The sequence below is a fragment of the Montipora foliosa genome, unplaced genomic scaffold, assembly GCF_036669935.1.
Source record: "Montipora foliosa isolate CH-2021 unplaced genomic scaffold, ASM3666993v2 scaffold_60, whole genome shotgun sequence".
In the NCBI taxonomy this organism is placed as follows: Eukaryota; Metazoa; Cnidaria; class Anthozoa; order Scleractinia; family Acroporidae; genus Montipora; species Montipora foliosa.
The window spans coordinates 1-27316 of record NW_027179808.1 but is presented as its reverse complement, the minus strand read 5'-3'; the positions used below and the strand labels follow the sequence as shown (position 1 = coordinate 27316).

The 27316-nt window shown below is 42.3% G+C and overlaps 1 pseudogene; it reads left to right on the top strand.

Annotated features, from left to right (window-relative positions):
* Nucleotides 1-10513: 10513 nt before the first annotated feature.
* LOC137990137 (uncharacterized) lies at nucleotides 10514-24224 on the top strand (annotated as a pseudogene).
* Nucleotides 24225-27316: the final 3092 nt, after the last annotated feature.

Genomic DNA, 27316 nt, shown 5'->3' with positions numbered 1-27316 from the left:
GCGCGCGCGCGCGGAGCACCATACGTAAGAAACTATGATAACCCATCGATGTGAGCAAATTTGGTTATTATAGCCATGACGTCAGGAACGTTCCGTACGTACGTACGTCCGTACGTCCATCCGCCCCTTCCAGGTATGCCAATGTGACCAGTACACGGAACCATATACCGGCTCAAGTTTAGAGCTCATTCCAGGAGGCGAAATACTCGCATTTGACACTATCAACTAAGTGTGCGTCGATAACATCTTTGATAGTGCACATCAATGTTAATGTCAATTACACACACCTGTCAAAACAAGGTATCCGCTGGACGCAGTATCACTTGGAACATAGAGCGGGCTTCAGATAGACCTTATCGAAGTCAGCTTTTTTTTTTTGACGTTCAACCGCTGCCCAGTGGACTGGTTGTTGATTGGATCGAATGCTCAAGCCATCAGACACCACACAACCTTGATCATCTGGGCTTCATTTTCGCTCGATCTTTCTGTAACTCGAGCGCCGTCTTCGCCGCCATGCTACGTCCAAAGCTCTGTGACAGTCGAGGCTTGGCGTGGTCAGGTACGGTTTCAAAATATTAGTTTTCTTGCATTTCTTCGCTGGTTCAGTGCGGAGAGAAGAAAATGCTGTTCCGGTTGAACAGAAGATATCTGTGGGCAGGATCCCACTGGGGCTACGTAAGTTTGTTATTCAAGTCAAGCATTGGAGCGATATAAACTTAAAGTCTTGAGGTTTATTTTTAAATGTGTTGTGGGCTGCTTTTTGCTCTAAGGGCAGTTTTTGGTATGTGTTAAGATTTGTAAGTTTGAATCTACGTAAGGTTGCAATATGCCTGGACGGCCTATGACAGAAGAGCAGAAACGAAAGAAGAGAGAAATAGAACGAGAAACTGACAAAACGGTACACCAGTAATAGCTTAAAGTTTGGGTGGAAGAAGTTACTTCCACAAATTTTTTTTCTGGACACTAAACCGTTTGTTATTGTTTACGTGTGATGAGTTATTTCAACTGTGATGCATATTTCTATAAAATGTGTTGTTTATTCGTTTTTTAACTGTAATGACATAACCAATCATCTGTACTTTTTTTTCGGACAGAATAAATCGACCTTTTGCTGGTTTTGTTGGCTTTAAACAATGCTCGAGTCGTGAATCTAAGAGTTTTGTTTTGTTTTACTCCGCTTTGCCTAATGGTTGGTGATGTGCGCGACAGGGAGAATGAAAATGTTGCACCTGTGTTCTTACACAGGTAATCGCACTGAGTTTCTCTCTGGCAAAAGTAAAGCCGAAATATCACCAGCTTGTGTTTTCCAGAAGTTTGTTTTAGAGCACGTACAGGTAATTGTTGGAAGGAGATTGGTTGAAGTTTGTCCTTTCTAGCCGTTCCTGGTTCTAAGCCAGCTGGCGTGTTTCAATGACGAACATCAACATGTAAATGGATCTCCAGTTTCCGATATACAGTGGAAGAAAAGTACGATCTGTCACATCACGAGCGTATACGGCTGTGAGTTCTAATTGTGGCGTGATTCTCCTATTCGCTGGCTTTTGACGGTCGACTCTGAAATGGCTTCTTTCCTTTTCCTCCGTTCACTTGCTGAGGATTTGCTTGTTTTCTTTTCCATAACTCGTGTGCTTCAAGAAAAAATAATGCCTAAATGGTGAAATCAAACAGTAAGTATTTTTCGCTGGAAAAAAAACCGATACACCGCAGCTCACCCTTTCGTGATTTAGGCGATCAGGTCGATTTATTTCGGTTGAAAATAACCGTTGAATTCACTAGTTAGGCAGCCGACGAAAATGACATAATTTAGCAATTTCCCCGGGAAACCCAAAAGGCGGACAGTTCCAAAGCCTTTCATTTTCACTAATACTACAGCCAGTAAGAATAAAACAAGCGGGAGCATCGCGCTTACTCCGCTTACCTCGCCTCCTTCATACTGGTCTTTTTGCCGCCTCTCTATTTTTTCTTTCCTTGTTGTGCGACATATTTAAAAAATACTTTTCTTGCTTTGGGTTGTCTTCAAAAGTTTTTACTAAAACGCAGTGTCAAATGCCGTGTTGCTGGCCATGCACACTTCTCGCCAAAAAGACGCGCTGTGTCCAGCAGTGCACCATTTCGCGTCCTCGTTTACGTGAACATGGGCGGGCGTACGAGAACGTCATAACCAAAACAATCAATTGCGCAGCAAAACCGTTGCTTTTCAGCATGTTACTGTTAAAATTTGATGTTTCATATTTAACAAATCTTGTCTCATTTACTTCGAAATTCACTTGTACGTGATGCTTTCTGGTACAATCCTTCTTAAAAACAGAGTAAACCATGGTCACTTGCTCTTTGTGATGTCAGTCTGTTAGCTGCATGGTAAAGATGTCCAGACAATGGACCATTTTATGTTCTGTGCCTTATAGTTACCAGCCCTCTGCTTTTCTTACAGTTAATAGAAATGTAGTGAGACATTACAGCAACCGCGATGATTTACCTAAGAAAAGGAATGAGGTGTGCATTAAAGGCAAGGATCAACGATTCACAGCCTACCGTATTTATTTCAAAGAGCCGGTAACTTAGTTCCCAGCACCTTGTGTGAAAATGGTCTGTTTGACAAAGTTGTTCCTTGATTATAGTTTTTTTTTCTTTGAAAAGGGATGAGACCAGGGCCAGTTGGAATGTAGGAGTCTCATTAACCACTCATCAAAAGGTCCACCCCTAAATACTGTGCCGAAAAAAGTAGAACACAAGTGGCAGGACCTCTCGTCTTACCGGAAATTAGTCTCTGTCTTTGAGAGATTGGTCGCAATGATAGCGAAAGCGCGTGTTATTATATGTTATGTTCCATTAGACAAACTTTCATGACTCTCGCGACTATTTATGCCCTATGGCCCGGCGTTGATTGAAAACGAGGTCCCATGATTTCTGAGTCAAATGGATCAATGATTCAATGAGTCATGAGTCAATGAGGCCTTCACTAGTCAATTTAGCAATAATTTTATTGAATGAAGCCTAAGGCCCCTCGTTTTAGTGATTAGTCCTAAGCACTAACTCATTGACTCATTGACTCATAAATCCTTTATACTCAGGTGAAAATACTTTTTTTTCTCATTACTCCCTGACCTTTGTGCTGTGTACACCTATCGTTGAGGTTCTTTAATATTTATTAGAACAACAGCGTGTTCTATCATTGAGTGAATCGAGCTCAAAACTAAACCTGCGTACCTGTTCTTATCGGCCGCTGTGGTCAATTTCGGCCCTCAGCCCGCGAGTAGAGCAGTTGGGTTTTTTCGTTTTGAAACCATTGACGTGTGAACAATTTAAGTTAATTTCCAAAAGAATTTGTCTGCCAAGTACACAATTAAACGATCAATATCGACTTATAATTCACGGCTGTATCTTGCAACAACTCCGATTTTTGAGGTTTTCTTATTTTCCAAAACAAAGATATGCGCTCACAGGTGTGGGCCTGGAAGAATGAAGTTGGAGAGAATGGCTATTGTACAAATTATTTCAGTTATTAAACAAAAGTTTCTGCTGCACATTTCCTGTCCTTCCACTGCAACAAAATTACAGAGAAGGTATGGAGACAAAAACAGTATTATTGAGAAATTCCAAAGAATAGATCCTAACTCCAGTTCCATCTCAGGTGTAAACTTGAACTTATTTGTTTGGTTTATGAAGGCGAAAGTCTAAAAAGTAGAGTCCTGGACAGTTTTTTTTTGCTTTGAATTTCCCGCCATGTTTGCTTGAATTACCCATGATGCACTCAAGAGCGTGAACGGGTCTATACGTCGTACTGCAATGTACAGCTTGGACAAGAATGAATGAACCGCGAAATACCTAGGAAATAATTGTAATTGGACCTGAAGTCCATCAACCACTTCGTGTGTGCTTGGCCCGATTGGACTCTCCTCCTTGATTATTACGATCTGATGGAGAGGCCATACAGAGAGGGCGAAGGTACTTAAGTGCAAGTGGGACAAACCGGATAACCTCATGATAAGACCGCATGGTCACATTGGACTGTTCACCGCATAAACGCAATTTGAGTGTAGCCTGGATAGATGTTCGTAAGGCGTTCGACCTCGGTGGATCATGGTTGGCTTCAGAAGATCTTGAGAATCATTCGGTTTCCCACCACCTGGATCTGCTGCCGAGTGGTAGATAACCGGAGCGACAGTTGGAATTACCCGAAATTGCTGTCAACACCATTAAAGGCTATGAAGTGTCCGCCCCGATGAACTTCCTACAGATGCGCCTACCCCAGGGGACGCGCTGTGCCCGCGCCTTTGTCACTCTAGGTCTTAACCTTTGGCTTGGAAACTAAGCGAAACTTAAGGGATATCGTCTCTCTAAGCCGGTGTTTGAAACACATCAACTAACCTGCTATACGTAGATGACCTGAAAGTTTTCGGGGGGGGCCTCATCTCAACCAAAGTTTAAACCGAGTGCTTAAGATGACTGAAGAAGCCATGGGGACATTGGACTTTTGTGGAAACCTAAGAAATGCAATGTTCGTGCAGGTGAGAACGATGCGTGATTAACAAAACATCTCAGGGCTTTAAGGCAGGTTAAAAACCGCCACTCGACTAGCCTTAAGGACAAGCCATATTGCGTTCTTGGCGCACCGGAGCAGCTCTTACAAGATCATAAGCTAGCTCTAGAGACAGCATGCGACGACCCTACCTGCAAAGGCTCTTCCTCGTATCCACTGTGATCTAGCCCCCTCTCCGACATGAATAGAGTTACAGCGTCCGAACCAGCTAGCTCTTGCCGGTGCTGTCATAGCTCATGTGGTCCCAGCATTGGAATCTTACAGACCTTCGTAACATCGATAGGGAAGCCCGCAAAGTCTATACAGTGAGAATGGTGAAACATCCATTTGGTAGACAGCGCTACTTTATACCTGCCTAGACATCAAGGTGGGCGTTGTCTCCGCTCAGTCGAAACAGAGTACAAAGCATACTATAAAGATCAAGTCTGCTTATCAAGTTGTACCACAACAAAGACCCCACCATGAGCTTGGTAAGAGCATTGGAAGAGAGGGCTGCTGATAAAGGTAAACCAGTCGTTGTTAAAGGATCAAGTACCTTGCAGAGGAAATGGGAATCTCACTTTAAATTGTCCCTCACACCCAACACCCAAGGGGGCTAAAAGAAGATGGAACCGAGGTCCCTAACATCAAGAATCATCTGAAGCACAGTTCTAGACAGCTGCTTGAAGATACGATCCTTGGAGGCGAAGTTGCAAGGAAAATTCTGACCAAACGGTGGAAATGATGACGATCTGAACAGTGCAGGGATGCTTTGGGGCTGGCTTAAGGAGTGAGTCCTATTGCCCCAATCCCATACCCATCGCAGGGATTGATGGAATTGTATGAGCAAAATGCTGCCGACAAGGGCCTATACAACATAGTAAGACTCGCACTAACCCATCTGACGACTCTCTTTGTAGGTTTTTGCTGAACATGACACCACGTCACGAAAGCCTAACGCACATGCTGGCAGGGTGCTGTTGGCACTAGCACCAAACTAAGAACGCCTGGCCGGACATACGACGCCGCACTCAAAGTATTATTCTTTGAGCTGCCTACGAGATCTGCAGGTTGTATGAAGGCGTGCCACCGTGGTACTCCCTTTGTGGCTAAAGGGCCGATCCCCGCTACGAAGCCTCCGGATGCACAAGCATTCTGGGATATTGCCAGATGGTTCGCTGAGCACAATCAACGTTAGGTCAAACCAAAAAGGAGTGGATGTGAGGGTGATTGATCATAAGCAGAAGAGAATCCTCCTAACGCTATCGAGATGAGGGCTGCCGTGGATCGATGACAGGAAGAAGAAGGATGTGGAGAAGATTACCAAGTACGCCCCCCTTCGGTGGGAATTGAAACAGCAAGTCCCAACCTACAACGTTAAGCAGTTCAAACATCATTATCGATGTTTTGGAGGGATGGTCCCCGAAGTAGATCTAGCAATGAGGTAAGTTTTCGGCAACCCGAGGAGGAGACGGGTCCTACTCTGCATGCAGAAGGCGGTCCTCTCTAACTCTCTAAACATTTCGCGCACTTTTTAAAGTGCTAACTTGAAGAGACGGACAATAAGCTGATAAGAGTCACTAACTGTTATAGATATGTATATAGTTAGTTTTAGGTTTTGGTTGGTTTTTTTTTTTTGTTGTATGTTTTTTTTTTTTTGTTTTCCCGTTCAAGGCCCGGGTATCGTGTTGTCGCCACAGGTTTTGGCTTGCTTTTTGTATGGCAGCCATAAGTATATACGGTCACAATAATAATAATATAATAATAATTAATATAATAATAATAATCTCATTATCACGTGGAGAAGAAAGAATAATAATAGAAGAATTTAACAATTTAATTTACACTGATGTTTTTCCTCTGTAAAGCATTCGGATCGAGAAGCTTGCTTGAAACATTTAAGTTTAGATATCACAGTCAATGTTCAGAAATGCAGTTTAGTTAATTAATTCAAGGCAAATGCATTCCATAGTGTTCGGTGGCAAGAGTACGAAAGATTGCTCTTCGACGGATTGTAACCTTACGTGCTTGGGTTTAACGATCCTGTCGTGTCCTAAGGAGGAGCATTGCCGCCAATACAACCCAAACTAAAAGATTAAATTGATTATTGCTCGAGTCTGATAGAAAGCTTTAGCAGAGCATCGTGGTTACGAGAAACTCCTAAATCGCAATGCCTAATCTCTGTAATGTTTTTTTAATTGTAGCTTTGTAGATATAACCCAGTCAGCCTAGCCAAGTACCACCCTGGTCGATTTACTACGCAAGACATGGTCCTGTTGTAAAGTTGTAACGTTCTGGGTTTTTCTACACCGTGGTGCAAATCATGCACAATATATAGCTAAGGTTGTATATTGCTTTTTGGGCAGATTGAAGTATTATCACTATTAGCATTGTTTTTTCTCATTCCGCGGTAACTCAGAACTCACTTCGGCTGAGAATCATTTAAGAAAGTCTGATCGTCCATTTAATTGCTCATGTTTCTATTTCCTTCACGGCGCTTAAATTATATACAAGTTGTTATATAACTGAACTGCGGACCTTGAGGAATTTTCAAAAGAATAACCCCTGCAGTTAAGGAAACAAAATAGGAGGTTGTTGCAAGAAGCCTGACATCTAGGATTTAAGAGACCGGCAAGCAAGTAGTGCACAACGTCAGCGACTGGTTCATCAGAGCCGACCTGAAATTTGACAAGCATTAAATCTTCACTCATTTCCCTGACCACACTCTCAACCCGATAAAAATTATCCGTTTCCTCTGCCTGACGTCTCAGTTGTTTATTTCGTCATTCCCTAGGTTCGTACAATTCATTCGCAAAACATCTTTCTTCTTCATATTAAGTTTTCTCCGAGCTCTTGTAATTGGTACAGTCTTTAATTCAATCAGGTACAAATGCCTGGTTTATTTTGTTTACAGGATTGATGAAAGGGCGAATTCCAATCTTAGAGAAAGTCCTTCCATAGGTAATCGAAGGACTGGTTATGAAACCTTAAACCGTCAAGAGCAAGAACACGCGTGGGCCCCAACAATGTCCGCAAATCGATGTTGAATTGACCCGTATACTGTGCCCAATCTTTTTGTTTCACCTTCGTACCGATTGTCGCAAATTACTTGCGCCCAATATAATCCAAAGATTTGAGTGGTTTATGCTTCCCAACAAAAGGGTTGTTTCGTTCCATTGTTAAGGCAAAAAATCAAGCCAAAAACATGAAACAAACACTTGTCGGCTTTCATAACCATCTTCTAGCTCTATGCAATTACCTATCGCTGACTATGGTCCTTCTTAAGAGGAGCCGCAGCGTAGAGATACCTTGAAATTTGAAGCCACAGCAGGCGTGGCGTTCAATTCATTTTCCAGATCCCTGTGGTATCCACGTTAATGCGAAGTTGTGGTTTCCTCTTCTTAGCCACCACGAAATCGGTTAATAAGCCTCAGTCAGTTGTGTGCACATGATGGACTATTTATATTTAACAGGAATTCCTGATTTTAAAAGGCAAAAGATAGGGATGTGAAATAAGATTAAAACTTCATTTAAGAACCGTGGGGGTTACTTTAGTGCCGTGAAACGCTATAGATTTGCCATTCAATTTTGTAAACTGCAACTTTTTTTTTTTCCCGTTCGTGTTCACTGTTTCGTTTCATTTAGTTTACCGCCCTCTATCGCCTTCATTGGCTTTAGGTGTCGTGCCGCCCGGGATGTCGCACCTACTCATACATGCCAGGAGGCCCCCTTTTTGGCAAGGTGAGAATCAAGTAGATCAGTACACTAGGAGTGGACTACTGGTACCCACCCTACATGTGGACCACAAACTCTTGTACAAGAAAATTACGCTTCCGGCTAAGCGCGTTCAGTTGTCAGCAAACAATTTGCCACCTTCCCCCCCCCCCCCCATCCCCTTTCCTCCCCGTCTCATTTGGAAATCAACACTTTCCAAATCAACATTGGATAGGGATAGAAATAAATGCTGTGGAATCACACATGGAAGAAATAGTGAACAAGTGCTTTTGGTCGTTTTTTTGTACTATTTTATATAATGATTTTAGGTCCACGATTGTAGATACACTACAAAACTCCCTTAGTTACATAGTATGTGTAGACTAGTGAATTAGCTTAATTTTCAAGTTGACTGTTGCTTATGTACAATTAAAGGGAAAGGAAAGAAAAAAGCCAACGGCTTTCCAATTCTCTCCCATTTTCACGGCCCGCGAATGTCCAGTCCTAAGTATCAACGACGGTTTGCCCTACCCATTTGAACTAGATAGACTTCACACACAGCTTGCGACAGAAGAATAAAAAAAGCACACATACAGGTCCTTTTGTGTTTTTTTTTCAGGTTCTATGTTTAACTGATAGGACAATTGGCGAAAATGCAGAGCGCGTGCCTTGTATGGCTAAGAAGCAAGAATACTCGGCGGGAAAGCTGAGAGATAAGACCGCATGAAAAGGGTTGACAATGTTTAGGTTTTAAGGTTCAGATAAAACGAAAATAAACCCATTGTCCCATGTAAAGACACGGACTGAAGCTGAGTACGTGTTTAAGTTTGGCGTTGCATTTCCCAGTGATATATATACCAGCATTTCCTTGATCATGTCATCCCAGCTTGTATCACTTAGTTTTGGTTATTTAACTGTTTGCTATTGCCAACCCTTTATTATCTTGCTCAGGGTGATCATCTGACGGTTTTCTGAGGCTATCTGGGTGTGTAGAAATGGAAAGCGTTCTCAAACGACATCGTAAGTCACTGAATACCAAAGGACATTTGTATAACAACTGTGACATCGTCTAGTGCAATTCGAATTCATCGGTACAGGTATTCTACAAGCTAGCCCTCAATTTTGGACGAAACCCATCGATGCGTTTTTTTGTTTATCGAGAGATTTTGTTTCTTGTATAAGCATAGAGATAATGCGGCCCTTCGTCTGGTTTTTATTGTTATTTGGACGCAGCTGTGAAAAGCGTCCTCCAATCGAGAAGTCCTCAATACGGTTGCTAGTGTCTCTTCTTTTTCCTCAGAGGTTGCTTCGCTCTGTCTTCCGTCAAAAAAAACAAAAGATGGTTGCCATAGCAACTCGTAATTGGAACGTTGCAGAGTTCTACTTAAAGTATTAATTGCACTGTTGGCTGGTCCAAGAAGACATAGAGTAATTTTGTGAGCGTACTATTGCTTTGTCTTCTTGATGAGCAAATCGCAAATGTGAAGGGCGCCGGCCTTAAGCCGTTGTACAACAACATATGAAACCGGATTTTCTGAGTACGCCGAAATTTGAATTGTGGCCTCGGGAACAGCTAATGAAATTACATTATATTTTCTTGTAGAACCAGTGTATATGGATACATTCCAAAGGATTTTGGTTACACTGAACAGTCTCGAAGAGGAGCCGTAAGTCATGATCAGGTTCCATTGTTTATGGCGAAAACGATTGACCTCCACATGCTAATTACCCATTCGCCTCAGAGGAGCTGTCCCTGCTCTGTTTCATCAATTAACCGTTGAAAGAGATATTGGTGCGGGCGTACTATCCCAAGAGAAACAAACACTAAGGTTCTAAATATGTCCGATTGGCACTTAATTAATTTTCTGTAAAGTGGAAAAACATATCACTATTATTTTCTTGACAAACATTGGGAAATGGAAATATAAATACAATTGGAACTGAAAAATGGGAACTTGAGAATGGTGAAATGGGGAACTGGGAATGGAAAATAAATGAAAATGGAAATGGGAAAAGTGACCCAAAACTTGAATTCAAATTTAAATTGATTTGTTAACACTCCACGGAACACCTTAAGAGCGCTCATGAGCTCGTTCAAGCTGTGTGAGTGCCTTCCAGAGCGACTGGGCCAGTTCGCGAGTTGCTGTTTGTCTCGGGTTCGAAGTGAGTCTTAGTGCGCAACTATTGTAAGGGATATGAGTTTTGATTTGCACCAGAATACGCAACTCATTTCTCATTTCGAATGGTTGTGCACCAGGATTTTCGCTTTGAAACTCAGGCATGCAAGCAACCTCAGAAATGAGCGATTTGGATTTGGCAGTGTTAGTTTTTGTGGGAGGGGAAAACCGGCCGGAATCCCTGGAGAAAACACCTCTCGGACCAAAGAGAATAACCAACAACCAACGCAAGCCCACGTATGACGCCGGGACCTGGAATCGAACCCGGGCCACAATGGTGGGAGACGAGTGCTCTCACAACTGGTCACCCCCTGCTCCATTCCAACTGGCCTTAGCGATTCCTTCCCCAGGTGAGAAGACGTCAGGAAGGAACTCCGCTAACCCTATCCCCCAGACCTTCTACCCCCAAAAAAGGCTTACCTCTACCGTCGGCCCATTAACCTTTTTCCCTTCTCAACCTGCATGGACAATGAATTACATCTTAGCTATTATTGAAGTTAGCGCATGAATGCGTTCCTTGCAGGAATGTTTCTTGTGTGCGCTGAATGCAGCTCCAGTTTAATTTAGCCTTATATCCTGTGTCCAGGGTGGTTTTTTTGTGAGATTTCATACAGCTATTACACAGCTATTCTCAGAGAACAGGGTACTGCAATAACAAGTTTGTCACCTTATTAAGGGTCTGCAATGAATAAGCGACTCGTTGTAAGATAGTTGAATTTGGATTGTGATAGCTCTGTACTGACTCACCGATAACTTGTGTGTTCACGTTTTCCTAGGTACCATGCTGGTTTTTCATCTTGAGGACAATGGACTGGGACTAGAACTATTTCTATCTTTCAAGGTGTGTTGAAATAAGCTATCATCTTCTGGTGTTAGTGCTCTTCAAATAATCGTTATAAAAGCTTCACAGTTTTCGGACGCTTTAAAGCACATTTTTTTTTAATCTGGTAACAATAGAAAATGAATGGGCTTGGAGATTGAACGAAAAGTTAAATAAAGATTTGCCAGATGACAAAAAGCTCGAAGAGTTGACTGACATATCATTCCACTGTTTAACACATCATCACTCATCACATCATGACACAGTGTCACATCACATTCACTGACAGCTCTTCTCAAATCTTTCGTATACGGTGGTTAATTAATTGCCACCTTCATCAACTCGGTTTTGCGTGCTCATCTATAATATATGCGACGCTAGGCTATAAGTTTGCTGTGGATTCAAACCCGCTGGTCCAACCTCGATCGGTGACACTGTTTGAAAGGGACATGAGATACTAGGGGTAATATAACTGTCACGAAATGTCCGCCCCTTTGCCTTCTCCTCGAATTGTCCACCACACATGCCACACACATCGGAATAAACTGAATATTACGGCATAAGTTTTCTAACTTGTACTCTGCTAAGGTAGGCAGAAACAGTTTAGGATAATTTGCTAAATTCTATAAAGCAACTCGGCGACTTCAGTCCTAGAAGGATTTGCAATTAGCGTTTGTTCTTAAGAGGATCCTTCATGATTCCTCGTCCAATAAAGAAGAGTGCTCTCAACTCAAGTAATACCGCTGAAAGGGCCCATTGTCTTTATTCGTGATAACCCATGGCAGTTTCTCCCATGGAAGTTGTAGCAATTTTGTTAAACAATTACAGGACAGAGAGGAAGCAGTCAAACACGGTAGAAGTCTTTCGTGATGAAACAACGCAACAAGTATCGAGTGAAGGACGAATCTAGAACCTCAAATATGCTATGGCCAATTTTCTACAGTTTGACAGTAATACAGCAACTTCTGGATCAGTGCAAAGCATCACGCGAAGTAAAGCTAAGGACCTTTAATTATGACTTTCTATAAACAGAGAATCAATTGGAATTTTTGACGAAACATTCTGCTCATTACACGTTTGCTTTTTGACATAGTATTCAAATGGTGCCTGACTTTTGTTGTTTAAAATTGTTATCACATATGATGATTATCCATGATAACTCAATTTGCAATTTCGGCTTTCCACCTAATTGTTTTCAAACTTTGGTTTATCAACGGAGTTGATATTGTAAATTGACCACCGTACAGAGATTCCTAACAGCTGACGTTTCGAGCGTTAGCCATTCGTCAGACGCGAATCGAGAATTATGGGTTTACGTGTAGTTTTTTATAGTAGAGTAGGAGCTACGCCTATTTGGTTGGTAACATGGGCAACGTGAAAAGTAGGAGATATTTTTAAATGAAAAGCGTTCGTTAATAACCTGTGACCAGATTACGGGTTCCCGATTTGAAAGGTATGAATTTTTGTTCCAGATTCTTGTCGGCTTTCCGTCGTACCTAGAGGTAGGGAAAGGCCGCAGATAGCCAGGTGGTTTTTTTGAGGGTTTAGGCAGATTAAAATGGCGAGCGAACTGGCTTAGATGCATCCTTGTCATTCTTCTCAACATCGCGAAGGTGTGCGGCGGAATCGGGCACCTAGTCGTCTAACCTGTCTCACCAATGTATAATGTATTGCATAACGTACAGGTTATGCAATTAAATGACAATTGCGGAGGTACAGGTGAAACGATCGGTGAGTTAATCAGATCGCTTAGGTCCCGATATCCTTGCTAGTGTTCAACCATGAAAAGACCAGTTTTGCATCGTGAGCGCGCGCATTTGAAAGTGGGCCGGTTGCTCAGTTGGTTTTGAAGCGCGCTTCTAACTAAAAAGGGTGGCCTTACGTTTTGGTCCGCTTTTGAATGAAATAAGTGGAGGTTGCAAAAAGATTCTACACCAGTCTCGGTATCATTTTGGAGTAATTTAAAATTACTAAAGAATGATGCTTGTGACTGCGTGATTATGAAGGATGGAAAGTGAGGAGTTGAATGGGAATTCTGTCATTTCTTCTCTTCTCTGTGACTTTTGTAGTGACGAACCTGTCGTTCAAATTGTTGGTCGCGATGTGTGCCCCGCTTTGACCACATAGACAGGAATAGGCCACGTTTTTTGCGAAGAAAGTTTTTCTGCTCAGTCGTCAGCATAAGGGTAAGGGGACAATTTATTTCTTATCACCAAAACGCAAAAACAGTCATAATAACGACATTCCAGAGCTTACTCCACCTAATCTCGAAGTGCAGTCCATCGATTCAGTTACGTGTAACAGACGTCGATATTTCATTGATCAGACCGACCACGAGGCAAGATATATGCCTACCTCTAGCCCGCTCTTAGCGCGGAAGAATATTTTTGATGAGGGTAAAGTAAAGTTCAAATTTGCGCACACAGAGAACTAGAGAGCTAAGTACAGTTAAGTTACAATACTAACGCGACTTTACATTACTACTAACTCCCGCCACTATTTAAAAGAGATACAAGTACAAGTATGGGTCTCGTGTAAAAAGGACACCAAAGGGAGAGCAATCCACTGCAACTACATACAATCATGAAAATCATGCGCAGTGTACAATGCTTGTAGCGAAGACTGCCATTTATTATTGAAAGTAGAGTGATTGCCTTCGGCATTAATCCGGGACTCTAATTTATATGTATACTTCACTTTCTCAATCAACAACGTCAGTGACAATTTAAGTGCAAGCTGCGACGGTCCGCAGGTTCATTGATTAGACGGACCACGATGCAAAACATATACATAGCACCCAGCTCAGAGCACAACGGCAGAATAGGGTTTTGCTTCGTATTTGTTTGATAGAGTTTACAAAAAGTTAAAGAGACGTTCACACCCCAAGGGCCCGTTGCTCAGAAAAAGTAATTAACTTTTCATCCTCCTGCTCCGCCCCTCCCCCCCCCCCCCCCCAACTATTGCTGGGCGTTACGGAGACTGATCAATACATAACAGTTTTATTTGGCTATTGCAGCCGTAGGGACATTCCTATAGAAGTACCCTACACTCAAGAACGCCAGATGGTATACTCAATTAATAATGTTGATGATTATGATCCAAATGATGTAGATGATGAGACGATATGATAACAATCACAAAATAATGTCTGTTTATAAGAATGACGATCACCATAACAATTATAAAAATAAGGTTGATAATGATATTGATTTAGCAAATTGATGACAGTTTTCATGCGTTCTGTCCTGTTCTTGATCACTGAATTTCGTCATAACATTGTCGAAGTAGCTGTGGATCTACGAGGCGATAGCGGAATTTGAAGATTTTAACCCGACGAAACCGCGTGCAAATCTACTGTTCGGGTCACTGGAACCGACAGCCGCCGCGGCTGCTCCGCCTTGATAGGGAATACGCGAGAAGGACAGGTTTCTAGGCTTCACCTAGTGAAAAAGCCCACTTTTAACAACCAGTCTTGTCCATTTAACAAAAGGTACATTAAAAGGCAGCTTAAATGAGAATTAATTACCCTTACAGCCCGTAGACCAGTAGGCTCGATTTCCAGCCGTTCTGGGAGCCCGCGTGCCTTGCCCCACACCACCGTTCGTTGGGAGGAGGATGATACCGTACTCCCCAAACGGCTGGAAATCAAGCCTAGTAGACCAGCGGAGAACACTGTCCATTCACAACCTCATAACTGACCTACAGTCTGTTGAAAAATTCCTAGATGCTGTGTGCCAAAACATTTAAGGGCCCACAGACGGATTTTTCTCGCTTTCCTAAGAAAGTGAAATATTACTTCCGGTCACTGACGTCATCATACCGCGAGCCGACTAGAAACCCCGCACAAGCAAAAATCCTCACAGCGACCTGTTGTTTGCATCGAAGGTTTTTCCCTCGCCCTTCCTCGCTCTAGTTCTCATATCAACTGTGTATGCGTAAACGAACTTACTTTCGGTTTGAGAAAAAGCTAAATTTCTGTTGGTCGTTAATACATTTATTTTTTTTATATTTCATCGTTTCACTCCCAAATACAGAATACAGGTACGCAATTTTATTTTTTTTCAAATCATCTTTGTTGAACATGTTATGTGGTATTTTCCGTACCCGGCATTTTTTTCAAAATAAAAAGAAATCCATACGTGGCTAGATGCAAACAACGAATACAAATTATCAAACCACTGATTAACCACCCCAATTGTGTAGCACGTAGACAATATGCGACTTCACATTTAGGGTCATTGTTCTAAAAAAAATTTGGAAACTTACCAAAAAAAAAAACTAAGCCAAATTCGCTCAAATTACGTTCCCTTACATCCTTAGCAACGCACTAAGCTCCACAACAACAAAACAACGTCATTAGGCCCTTAAGGTGACACACCATAACAACAATCTGGTGTGGCTAACACATCACGAAAGCATGCACACAAACATTTCACCGGGTCCTTCGAACAGTACACCGAATATACCAGATCTTAAGCCGCTGTTCGCGGCTCACTCGTTCAACACACAATTTTAGGGAGCTGTAGTGACGACGAAGGGCAACGGCGACGAGAACGTCGTCGTTAAATGGGAATTCCTGTTTTTATAATATCGCTCCGCGTACGTATTCCAAACATTTTACGTGACAAAGATGTGGCATACCCTGATAACGAAACTTAGTATTAACGGCGGCTCAATTTAGGAGAGAAAACGACAAATTTACCCTCTTAGCGCTAACGTTCTCGCTAAAGCCATCAAGTTGGAGTGTTGCTAGATTACTTCCCTCCCTTTTTTTTCTCTCTACTTTACGAAATCTGGAAAGTTGATGGGCCACGAAGTAGAACTCAATACATAGAAGATCACCTGGGTCTACCCTGGGTATGGAGGCTTGCATTTTTTAATAACATCGTCCACTGGGTGGAAAAAAAACAACCAGGTTGGGTCCGCTAAGCTTCCATATGATGGTTCCTGTAGAGGGGGGAAGGGCCCTTCTGTTATTTCCCTTTCGCGTCGCAAATGGCCCTGTTAACCATCGGTTTTTTAAACTGCGGAACGAGCCCACAATGTACGGAGTCCCTCAGGGGGCCCGTTTTCTGGCGAAGGTACCGAACCTTTTCGGGCTGTCACAATTACCCTCTGTATCTTGGAGTCATCAAACTTCGCAATCCCTTTTGATTTTGCTCTTGCTTTATTATTTCGAAAACTAAAAGACCATGCACTCAACACACGGGATGGCAGATTTTTACAAATTCTCCACTGGCCCGGAAAGTTATCGGAACGTGGTCTTCGAGAAATTTGCCCTTGCGATACGGATTTGCGATTATTCCAGAGAATTAGTTATTATAGACAAGGGCCGGCCGGATAGCAAATTTTGAAGTACAGCTAGATTTCAATAGTTATTTATCAAACCCCGTGTTTTTTTCCAGGAACCCGCAACTACATTTTTCCAGCCTAGTGGCTTCCACCAACAAGGGAGAATTACGTAGACAAAGCTTATTACGACAAAAGTACTTGTCCTTTATCTGCCACTCTAAATTATCTCAAATCCTTTCCGTAGATTGTTTTTAAACGGGAAGTTTCACAACGAAGACGTTTCGATTCACTGTTCTGCCAGAGGGCAGCTCTGACATCTTAAAAGAACAGTTTAGCAACCAGCACAAGGCTAATGAATGTGAGTACGAAAAAAAATTTTATTTTAGTGCCTGTCGATATATTCTGAATAAGTATTTTTTTTTGGCAAAATGAAAAATAAAGGACTCTAAACCACGACAACCTAGTGAGGCTACATGGAGTTTGGCAGAGAGGACCTCGCAACTTCATGGTTCAAGAACACCTGATTAGTGGTAACTATACTAACTTTTTTTAAACTGTCGACAGTACTGTTTTCAGCCTTCCGGGCCTCACCAGTGCAGGGCTGATATCAAGGGATGGAGGTTGGGCTTCAAGTTGGCTCAAACCAGTTTCAACACTTAAAAAGAAACGTTTTTATTAGAAGGAGTGACACTGCGAGCACTATTGTCACTTAACAGGCAATGTTATGGTACCATATCAAACACCAATTATAACTCCGTGACCCCAAGTTTTACTTCTGAAAGGTAATTAGTACGTCAGGATATGGAACTTTCCCGCAAGTTTGAAAAAATCCTGTAGACCGGATTCGAGAGCCCCCTTATTTAATGGACAATTTACGGTCTTCTAAATCCGATCCACAGAATTTTTTAAACTTTGCAGATTTTCAAATCTTTGGCTGCCCCTGATTCACTTGTGTGCAATAAAAGCGTGGGGTCACCGAGTTTCGTTTGTCAAGAGCCAAAATATGTGGGTGTTTTTTGCAAGGCTTGTCCGGTTACCATAGTAACTTGTTACGTCAAAAAAATCACGACCTCTTGTTTCGCAATAATTTTTGTCTCACATGGTACCACATGCATATACATTGCTGGTACGTGATAAAGTGTTCTAGTGTCCAATCTTTCTAATAAAACGGTATCTTGAAAGTGGTTGAAATTGGTTGAGTCCACCTTAAAAAGTCTCCCCATAATAAGTGTTTTAATTTGTTGAATGGAGTACGCGTTAAGATTTAATTAGCATGCTACCGAGTTTTCTTTCAAGAACAAAGAGTTGTTCAATTAAATTTCGTAGGTCTCCTTAATGTTGCAAACGGTTACCTTTTTTCTTTTTGCGGTGTCCGCCTCGTTGCAGCTGCAGCAAACCAAACCGAACAAACCGCTTCAAATAAACGTGGCGTTCAAAATCGCAACCCGATGGCCTCAACGAATTTCCATCGGATAGTTTTTTTAAACGATGTACAGTACTTTTGGTCATTTTATGAAAATAATTAGGATAGTAACGCGCCCTCGCATTAATTAATTGGGGAGAATTCTCGACATTTATGCAAACCCGAGACTGTGTCTGTCTCGATTCCGGACACTCGAAGATTTGCATTATCACTTACAAAGTGTCATCAACAGATACCTATTAACAATGCAATCATCTTCCTAAACTTATGCCTCCGTCCACATCCGGAGATTTTGTATCCGCAATTTTTTTATGCGGAATACAAAAAATATCTGCGTCCCACACGTAAGCGTATACGAATCACATACTACCGTCCCACACGTATCCTTTCTTATCCGGATATTCCCCCTCAAAGGATGAGTCAACAGAGCATGCTGCGCATTACCAAGGAAAACCTGAGCCTTGATAATTTTGGCGCCAAATTTCGTCGCTATTTTTCTTGTTTGTTTACTTGAGTGTTTCAACACGTGTGAGCTTGAAGAGCGAAAAAATTCCTGTTAAAAAACACGCATAAAAAATGTCTCAATTAAGAGAAAAACAGAAAGAAGCAAAGTCTAGAAGCCGCATATGCTTAGACCGTCCCTTCTCAAGTAGTTACGGTTTAGATTTAACATTGCAACATTTAGTTCGAGACACGCTATTAGGCTTGAAAGTAGTCCTAGTATCATTGAACACACAACGTTTTCTGCTCGCCGCCGCCATTTTGAAAATCCCGCGCGGAAAAAGACTGGTTCTGATACGTGTGACTTCAGCTTACTAACAAAGATATACGGAATACGAGCGTCCGCACGTATTCGGATACACAGCGTATACAGAAATTCCCACTCTTGGGAGCGGTAGACAGAAATCTCCGGATACACCGAGCGTACACGTCGGACACTTGTGGACGCTATGTGAATCCGCATAAAAACAATTGCGTGATACAAAAATCTCCGGATACGTGTGGACGGGGGCCTTAAGGTAAAAGCCGCCATTCCTTTAAAGACGACTCACCGCAAAAAATGTTCTTAGAAGATAGTTCCCACACTTTCATGTGACCTATCGGAATATCTAAAGAGCAATACGTCTCTGGTGTCTCCCACCCCTCTGAGATGGTTAGTCATCCTGGACCATGTGTGCCAATGGAATGGATTACCTACACGACAATTTCCATAGAGCATAGAGAATTGGTTGAGCCAAACGAAACTGCAGAATGAAGCCTATGCTGATTGGAGTTTTATCTGTTTAGCTAAGGTTTCCGTTTAAATTGTCAGGAACAGGGTACTTTTCTTCCTTTAAGAACTTTCAGATGTTCTTTTGCTATTAAGGTACTTTTGAAGAAATCTTATGCAATATAACCTGGGCAAGGGTGTTACATGGTGTGTAACTTTCACCTTTTTAGCTACCAACCATGACCTCCGAGTCCGAGTTCGGGTATGAACGCGGGCTCATCCACGTCTGAAACCCAAGCCAATGGACCTATAAACGCATAATGCACAGTGAGAAAAATGCAGTTTGATTTAAACTAAGTTTCCCTTTGTTAGGTGCCGAAGAATTGCCTTGTGGGCGAGAAAGGGCAAAGTCAAGAGGTCAGTTGTGCATTGTGCGAGGTAATTTCGAAAGACGAATGCCAAGATTAGTTGTTGAAAGATGTGCGGTTCCAATTTCTGGTCCCGTAATAAACAACATTCTGTGGACAGTCGCACCCCTGCCCAAGTAATCAGAAAAGCCAATTGCAATGCAAGGCACATAGATGCAGCCGGTCCTATGCGAGGGGAAAAGCAAGGCATCAGTTGATTGTTTCGCTGTCATAGTAAACAAACATTTGGCGCGAGAGAGTTTTAGCCAAAAACCAACAATAAAAGTGCCCTTGCAAACCGACTAAAAACCGCTGCTAAATGGCAAGAAACGTTAGCCTTGTTTGCAAATACTGAAATAATGAAATAATCCACTATCTCAGCTCTCCTTGGTGCAAGCAGACGCGTTCTGACGAGTGTGACAAGAACAAAGTGCCTATCCCAGATCATGAGTTCTGGCGATCTTTCAGGCGATTATGGTCTGACGTTTGGGCTTTTGGTAAGTCTGTAATAGTGATCACTACTCAAAGATCACAATCATTACTTACTTTTGGCCCACATCTGGAAAGACGGAGACGTAAAGAAGGTGCAAGTACAAATAGCCAGAACTGCAACGCCGACACATCAGGGGCCCCGGTTGTTCATAAGCTGATTAATTTAACGCTAACTCCAGAGTAAAATATCCCAAGGAGTTAATTGTCAACGGTCCCCAAATGTTGTTCACCTCTGATATTCGGCAAAACTTGGCATTAGGAAGAAGTCAATCTTGACCCCGAAAAAATAAGCAAAAGAAGCTTTCACTAAAATTATTAAACTTTGAAAACATTGAAACAAAAGTTAAAAGCTAATCCTGGATTAAGTAATCGGCTTTCTTACTAATTATGAGAGCATATTAATTCTCTTGATTTTTTTATTCGAATCTTATTATTTTGGCAGAACAAATCAGTCAGTGCGCATAACGCTGAGAGACATCGGCATCGGAATTATACATTCAGAATGCCCTTTACTAAAACTATCTATTACTCATAGGAACATTGTACTTGTGGGAGTGTCGAAGGCTCAATAAAACTTCAAATAATAGCCGGATTCAAAGTTAAAGTTGACATTAAATATCACTACAGGAAAATATGTGTGTACAAAAACACCAAATTGGCACATTTTGAGTTGGAAAATGCGAAAAGATAACTTCCGAAGTATTCTTAGGTATCGGCGTATTTATTGGTATGTGTGTATGTGTATGTGCGTGTTCGTTTATTTTTTGTAAATATAGAGTCAGTATCGCACTGTAAGTAGTGTAAGTACCTACATTGTAATATTGTGAGTATTTGGAAGCAATTGGAAGAAATGGTAAGTAGTGGCTTGTGTTGAAATATTTGAGGTTGAAAAGCGCACAAAGCAAACAGGTTGGACTCGCATGGTGTTCGAGACAGGCCCTGCATAGAGTCGTTGGACTGGGCGATTATGTCTGACTTCTCAGGGTGGGATAATTAATGGGGAAACAAACTTAGAGGGGAGATCACAATTTAGTAAGAATAGCATCACTTCCTGCTTCCTCACGAAACTCGTAAGTTAAACGGTGGCATTCCCACAGTAACGCGACTTTCGGAGTCGCTCTGATGAAGGCGTAACGCTCGAAACGGCAGCTTTTAGAATCTCTGTACGGTGGCCAATGTACATTATCAACTCCGTCGATAAAACCAAATGTTTGGTATACTACTTCCCCCCCGACGCAGCACCACAGTTTCTTTAGAAACTACCTCTCCCCCTGTATCCTTAAAAACCCTGGTAGTTTGGGCGGAGGACTGGTCGTCTGTCACATTTCCTTTTTCAGAGTCTGTTATATACACACTGCCGTCACTGGAGGTGAACAGCCCATCACATCTTTGGAGCCAGGTCATGCTGACACTCGGGAGAACCAAGAGTTTTAAAGTGGCTCCTTTGGCCGCCAACATACACTGAAGGATGATTTGTTACCTTTCCTTGACTAGATCCGAGGTTTTTAAGCTTCAGTCAATCAAATGAGACAATGGATGACCTAGGCTTCCTCGTGGAGAAGATAACACTTTGTTTACAAGAGGTTTGTTGCACAGACTGACATAAAAAATATAAAAGAAAAAAAAATTGGACACTTCGATTGGAACGGTTTACTGCATGGACTCCGGTTTAAGTTTGTGGTGTGTCTTTTTTTATACACATGCGCGGGTTGAATCGGTGGGTGAGTAAGATCACATATGAACTGATGAAGCTACCAGCAGGTGTCTTCAGTTACAAGCTGACGTTCTTGAATCTCCCTAGAGAAGGATCAGTAAACTGCCATGACACTATTGTGACATATATGTGCGGTATATAAATCCGAAACCATAACCCATTCGGTAGTTACCTTTATTTGTCTCACTTTCCGCCAACAACAGCGTAATGAAATTGACAAGTGCACTACAAAAATCGTGCAAATATCGCAAAATTGCTCAGTATTAGTGCCAAGCATACAATGTCAATGTTTTCGTTTTTAGGATGCCAAACGCTCCGTCCCACCTTTCAGGAGCTTCGAATTCAAGTTTCACAACGAAAACTGGATCATTCGACCCCCAAAGTTATTCTTCTCATTCTTTGTAAGGTAATTAAGGTTTTTTTGAGTGCTGCAAGGTTTTGGTGAAAAATGGCACTGAACAGCCCTAGTATCGCAGTAAAACGCAATGACCATTCAAGACGATTTTCCGCCTTAACAGAGGGCAAAGAACGAACGCTCCGCAAGAAAACAAAGGCAACTTTGGTGCAGATCAGCGAATTTCAATTAATTATAATAAAGAAACTAGGTACAATTGGTGATCTCTTTTGGTGTTTGAATGAGATGCAAATGAGACCTCACGGTGGTTTTTGCGATTCCGCACTTTAGAGAGAAAAAGTTTTTTCTGCAACTAACTTAACGGAACAGAGGAAGCTCAGGCCCTCGTTCGATTCCCAGAAGTTTGACGCCACATGTGGGTTAAATTGAGTTTGTTGGTTCTCTAGGCAGCGGCTTCGAGAGGTTTGTCTCTCCCGTGCTCCGGTTTTTTTTTTTTTTCCCTTCACCTCAAACACCACCAAACGATATGATATCATTATTTTTGATTTGATTTGATTTGATTTGATTTGAAAAGTGCCCCCCAATTAGTGCCTCGGTGTTATCATTGTGTTTTCTCAGTAGAGCGAATTACACTCGAGTGTCGTGGAAAGCAAAACCAAAGCAATTACTTTTGGCCAATCAAAAAGGACGGATACAATCCCTAACCCACTCAAAACTCGAAGTTATTACACATAGCCGACACAAAGCGAGCACGATTGGTGTTCGTTTTCAACTCTGGTTGGTTCCAAAAAAATGGCGAGAGAACTTTGAACCAATCACTGCGTGAAGTAAGGAAAAACTAAAGTAATTCCGCTAATAATTATCAGTCAATACACTCGATTAACATCTATAATTTAGATAAGTCCTCGGTCTTAACACATCTATGAAAATGTATTTGGAATTTACCGGGCCAGCTATTGTCAACGCCTTGGAAACTCATTGTCATTCTTTGTCGCTTATCATCAGACACCGGTGTGGCCAAGCACAGTATGCTGCAGCAGAGGAAGTAGCCACAGGTTCCCCAATCAAACCCCCAAGCAAAGGACAACGAAGGAACCTGCAGGTCTTCTTTCTACGAGGATGACTTAAAATTCAAACGATGGATTGGGCTAGTTTGTGAAAGAACTACACACGACACAACCCGAGACCAACTCAGACGCCGCCTAAAACAGGCATAGTTTTGACTGCATGTTAAAGCGAAGGCCTTGCAGAAACGAGCCGAGGCAATGCAACTCTCTAGCCTTGAACATTTCACGAGGCAGTAGGCAAAGTGTTCGGAAAGAAGTTGTAGATGATGACACAAGTCTTTCCTGAGGCGGCTGACAGAGGCCAACGATCGCTGCAGCAGAAGGCTTAGTGCAGGGCTCAGTAGTTTAACGTAATAAGTCAAACGGCTCACAGAAGGGAAGTATACGCTTTTATAAATAAAGCGAGAAGAAAACATGCACGAACTTAAGGCCATGTTTGACGACGCTCTTCTTTAAAGGGACGATCTCATGGCAGCCCTTAAGAACTGTTGGTAAGGACTTTGTGATTCACCCGAACTGGTCCACAAAAAGCCAAACGGGAGGGACTCCATTCGCCCTCTGGAAGACACTACCAGCGCTATATCTCCACCAGTGACAGAACAATACAGGCTTAATAACAAAATTGAAATGGCGTTGTCAAGCATCGAGATCAACTTGTGTCCGATCGAGAAGCGATTCGAACGGAGATGAAATATACCAGAGAGGCACTGGAACAGGCGGTGAAGGAAAAGGACGAGTTCCACTTCATGTTGGAACGCAGAGGCGCAGTTTGAAATCGGGGGGAACGCCTGGAAGAAATGTATTTTCAACCATGACACCAGAAGCGGTCAGTCAGGCCTGAGCGGGAGAGAGACCAGCTGCAATTGCTGACTGATATGTCTTTGATGAAGCTCAGGCAAGCGTAATCCGTTCCACCAAGGAAAAGAGCATCTGTCGCTTCTTTGCCACAAAGGATGAACGAACGACCAAAGGAAAAGCGAGACCCAAGTTTGGCGAAAGCACCTGTTGCACATGGTTATTCCATCCGGGATTGAAAGGCATGTCGAACTCAGACGAAATTGAGATGGCTTGAGTCGCACAAGGCAACAAATTCATCTTCACAGATTAAAGAGTGTGAGGTTCAATAGCCACAGCGACGAACAGCTCAAAGGAGACCTGGTGAGGTGGTGATTCCCGTTTTACAGTTAATAAGAGATAACCGATTTCAAATTGGAAACAAACATGAAGCGTTGAGTTTTTTGTCATCCGCAACATGACAGTATTCGGCAAGGAATCCACCAAACTTGAAGAGAATGACAAAGGGAACAGACAGGGATCAGTGGGACCGAACGAAAACTACACCGGACAAAATGCACGAACACGGTACCTTAGATAACGTAAAGCGATCAATCTAAAGAAGTTTCAAACACCTTCCTAATACCAACGTTACACATCGAGGAAGCATACACCGAAACAGAGGTAAGTTCATACGATGGAACTTCCAGGTAATTGACTAATATCGTATGTCGATGAAAATGAGGCGTTAGACCAAAAGATGGAAGGGAAGAATTGAAAGACTACGATTATAACCCACACGGAGTCACCAATGTTTTTTGTGGAGGGCGAAGAGGGCCTTCCAAGATTTGTGTACAGCTTGGACGAGTTCTCAGGGTGCTGGAAGGGATTGCCCTAACAAGTCGTTAAGCCGTCGAAGCAACATTAATTGTTTTTTGATTGTAGTTCGCTCATACTAATTTAAACTGAGAAGAGCTATGAATAATTGTTTTGACGATCAACTAATCTACTTTTAGAGGGAGGCAAGGGTTCTTGTGATGTACAATGGCCCCCTCAGCGGACTATACAAATCAAAGTTTATTCCCATCAGTAGTACGGTAGCAAATCTCTTTTTTGCCACCCTCTCTAAGTGCCTTGAGTAAGTCCCTTGTGACTCTTGGATTGGAAACGACCCAGAAAGACTTTTAATTGATAGTGGTTAGTTGCGATAGGATAAGTCGAAATGAGTATGATTCCGTTTATCAAGGTGGTAATTACTCATCTCTCAAAGCGGTTTCGTTCTGCGGATGTAACGAGAAACAGGGAACCTCGGAAAACTGCAGATGGTGTGGAAAACGCAACTGACGCCAACGATAAAAGACAGTTGTCAAGACTACACACCTCAACAATAATCTTTATTTCCCATCAATCCTTGAGAAAAAACTTTTTCATTAATGATACTTACCGTTTAAACGGGGGAGAAAGAAATGACGTTACAGAAGACGAGACATCATTCATTAAAAGGATGTCTAGGAACTAAAAGAACGTGCTGCCGTGTAAGCTTCCTAGTTTTAACTAGTAAAGAGTTTTTAACCTTACATCGGCCCCTGCTCTAATATAGGTTGGATGGCAGTTGAGGTGTTTCCAATTAAAATACCTACCGCAAACTGAGATGTCTTCAATATTAAGGCGACATGTTATCAGTTTGGTAAATGAAAGTGAAAGTTGCCAAGGAAAGGATTGCCATACCAAGCAGCGGCATTTATTTTCAATTTCCATCCAAGTTTTATTTGATTAGGCTCTCAACTAAAAAGCAATTAACCGTAATTATGGAAAATGCCTTGAAAATTTGATAGTAAAACAGGACCAGGAACATTAGCTAGAAAGCAACATTTCTGTGTCATCTTTCGGGTCCTCAGCCTTTTTATCCACCTGGTTCTTTCCGACGTGACCTCAGATACACCATAAAATAGAAACAAAACTCGGTTATTATATTCGGATCGCTGATTATTATTATTATTATCTGTAATAGCTGTGTTGTAATATGAGGGAAGAATTGTTTGAAAAGTTGAAAATAATTTTATTGAGACTATGCTTTTGCTGTCTGAGGTTGCGACTAGCATTTTTTTGTGGGCCGAGTCTTTCGCCTCACAAAAGCCAGCGCTAGCACGATTCACCATGGGCAATTCTTCCACCAGAGGCCCACCCAGCCATGAATTAATGAATGAGGCCTGACCACAACACCGGGAGCGCCATGCCCTAATCTTACGAATAGTGTGTGGGTTCTTTCACACGCCCACTGGGTTTTTGAACATGGAAGGGTTGTGATACTGGGGCCTACGGTTTATAGTCCTTATCCGAGAAGACTTTGAAAGTCTTAACCATTTGCGGATTTACTTACAAAGGGCAGCACTCACGACCCGTCCACATGGCAGCCCGATGTTCAACCAACGGAGCGCCGCTGCGCGATGAGACAATTGTGTGACAATGTGAGCCCACAAAGTGTCCACGCCATCACTGGTATTTTCAGAAGCAAATTGAAAATTTAACGAGACTTACCTGGAAAGTTTCAGGTTTGCGATTGCTATTCTATTGCGTCATACCACTGGATCGAGGGATCACATGAGATTGCATCGCACATGCGCACATAAGTTTTCAAAGCTCGAATGTGAAGGTGCCCACACCCATAGTTCTTAATACTGTAACAGTGCACAAAAAAGTCCAAAATCACATTGGGTGGGACAGAGCTATATCGCTACTGATGGATGGGAGGGGGGGGGGGGGGGCATGCGATCCCTAAATACAGTGTTATGACTCATAGAATTTCAATCAAAAGACTTCCACTTTCCGGTAAGTCTCGTTTTATTTTCGATTCTATTTCGTCATCACTGCATGTCTGGGATCCCATTAGATGTTATAGGCAAGACATTCAATGACATTAAAAAGAGGCATGTAGAGTTCTGAACAGTAACTGTAATGTGCTGCCTGTCAGAAATGGTACTCAAGTCATCTGACAAATATATGAACATATGTGCAAGATACATACTGTAAAGGGTCTATTTTAAGAAGCGAAATCTGCAAAGGTAGAGTCTTCCAATGTTTCGGTGATTGGACCCACCCAGCATACGTCAATATGTCACTGATATGGACACACACCCTCTCTTGTCTTCGATGTTGCACTGCAGATCGTGTGCTGTGTGGCTTAAATATGGCGACACCCCTTCCAGCACCCATCGTCAACAATACACATCATGAGCCATGGGGTCTTTAGCCACGGCACGACATAAGGTCGTAAATAGCTTATAGCAACTTGCTCTCCGGTCTCGTAGATTTCCTGGTCATTGCCTATATTCCCTCAGGTGAGTGACAACGC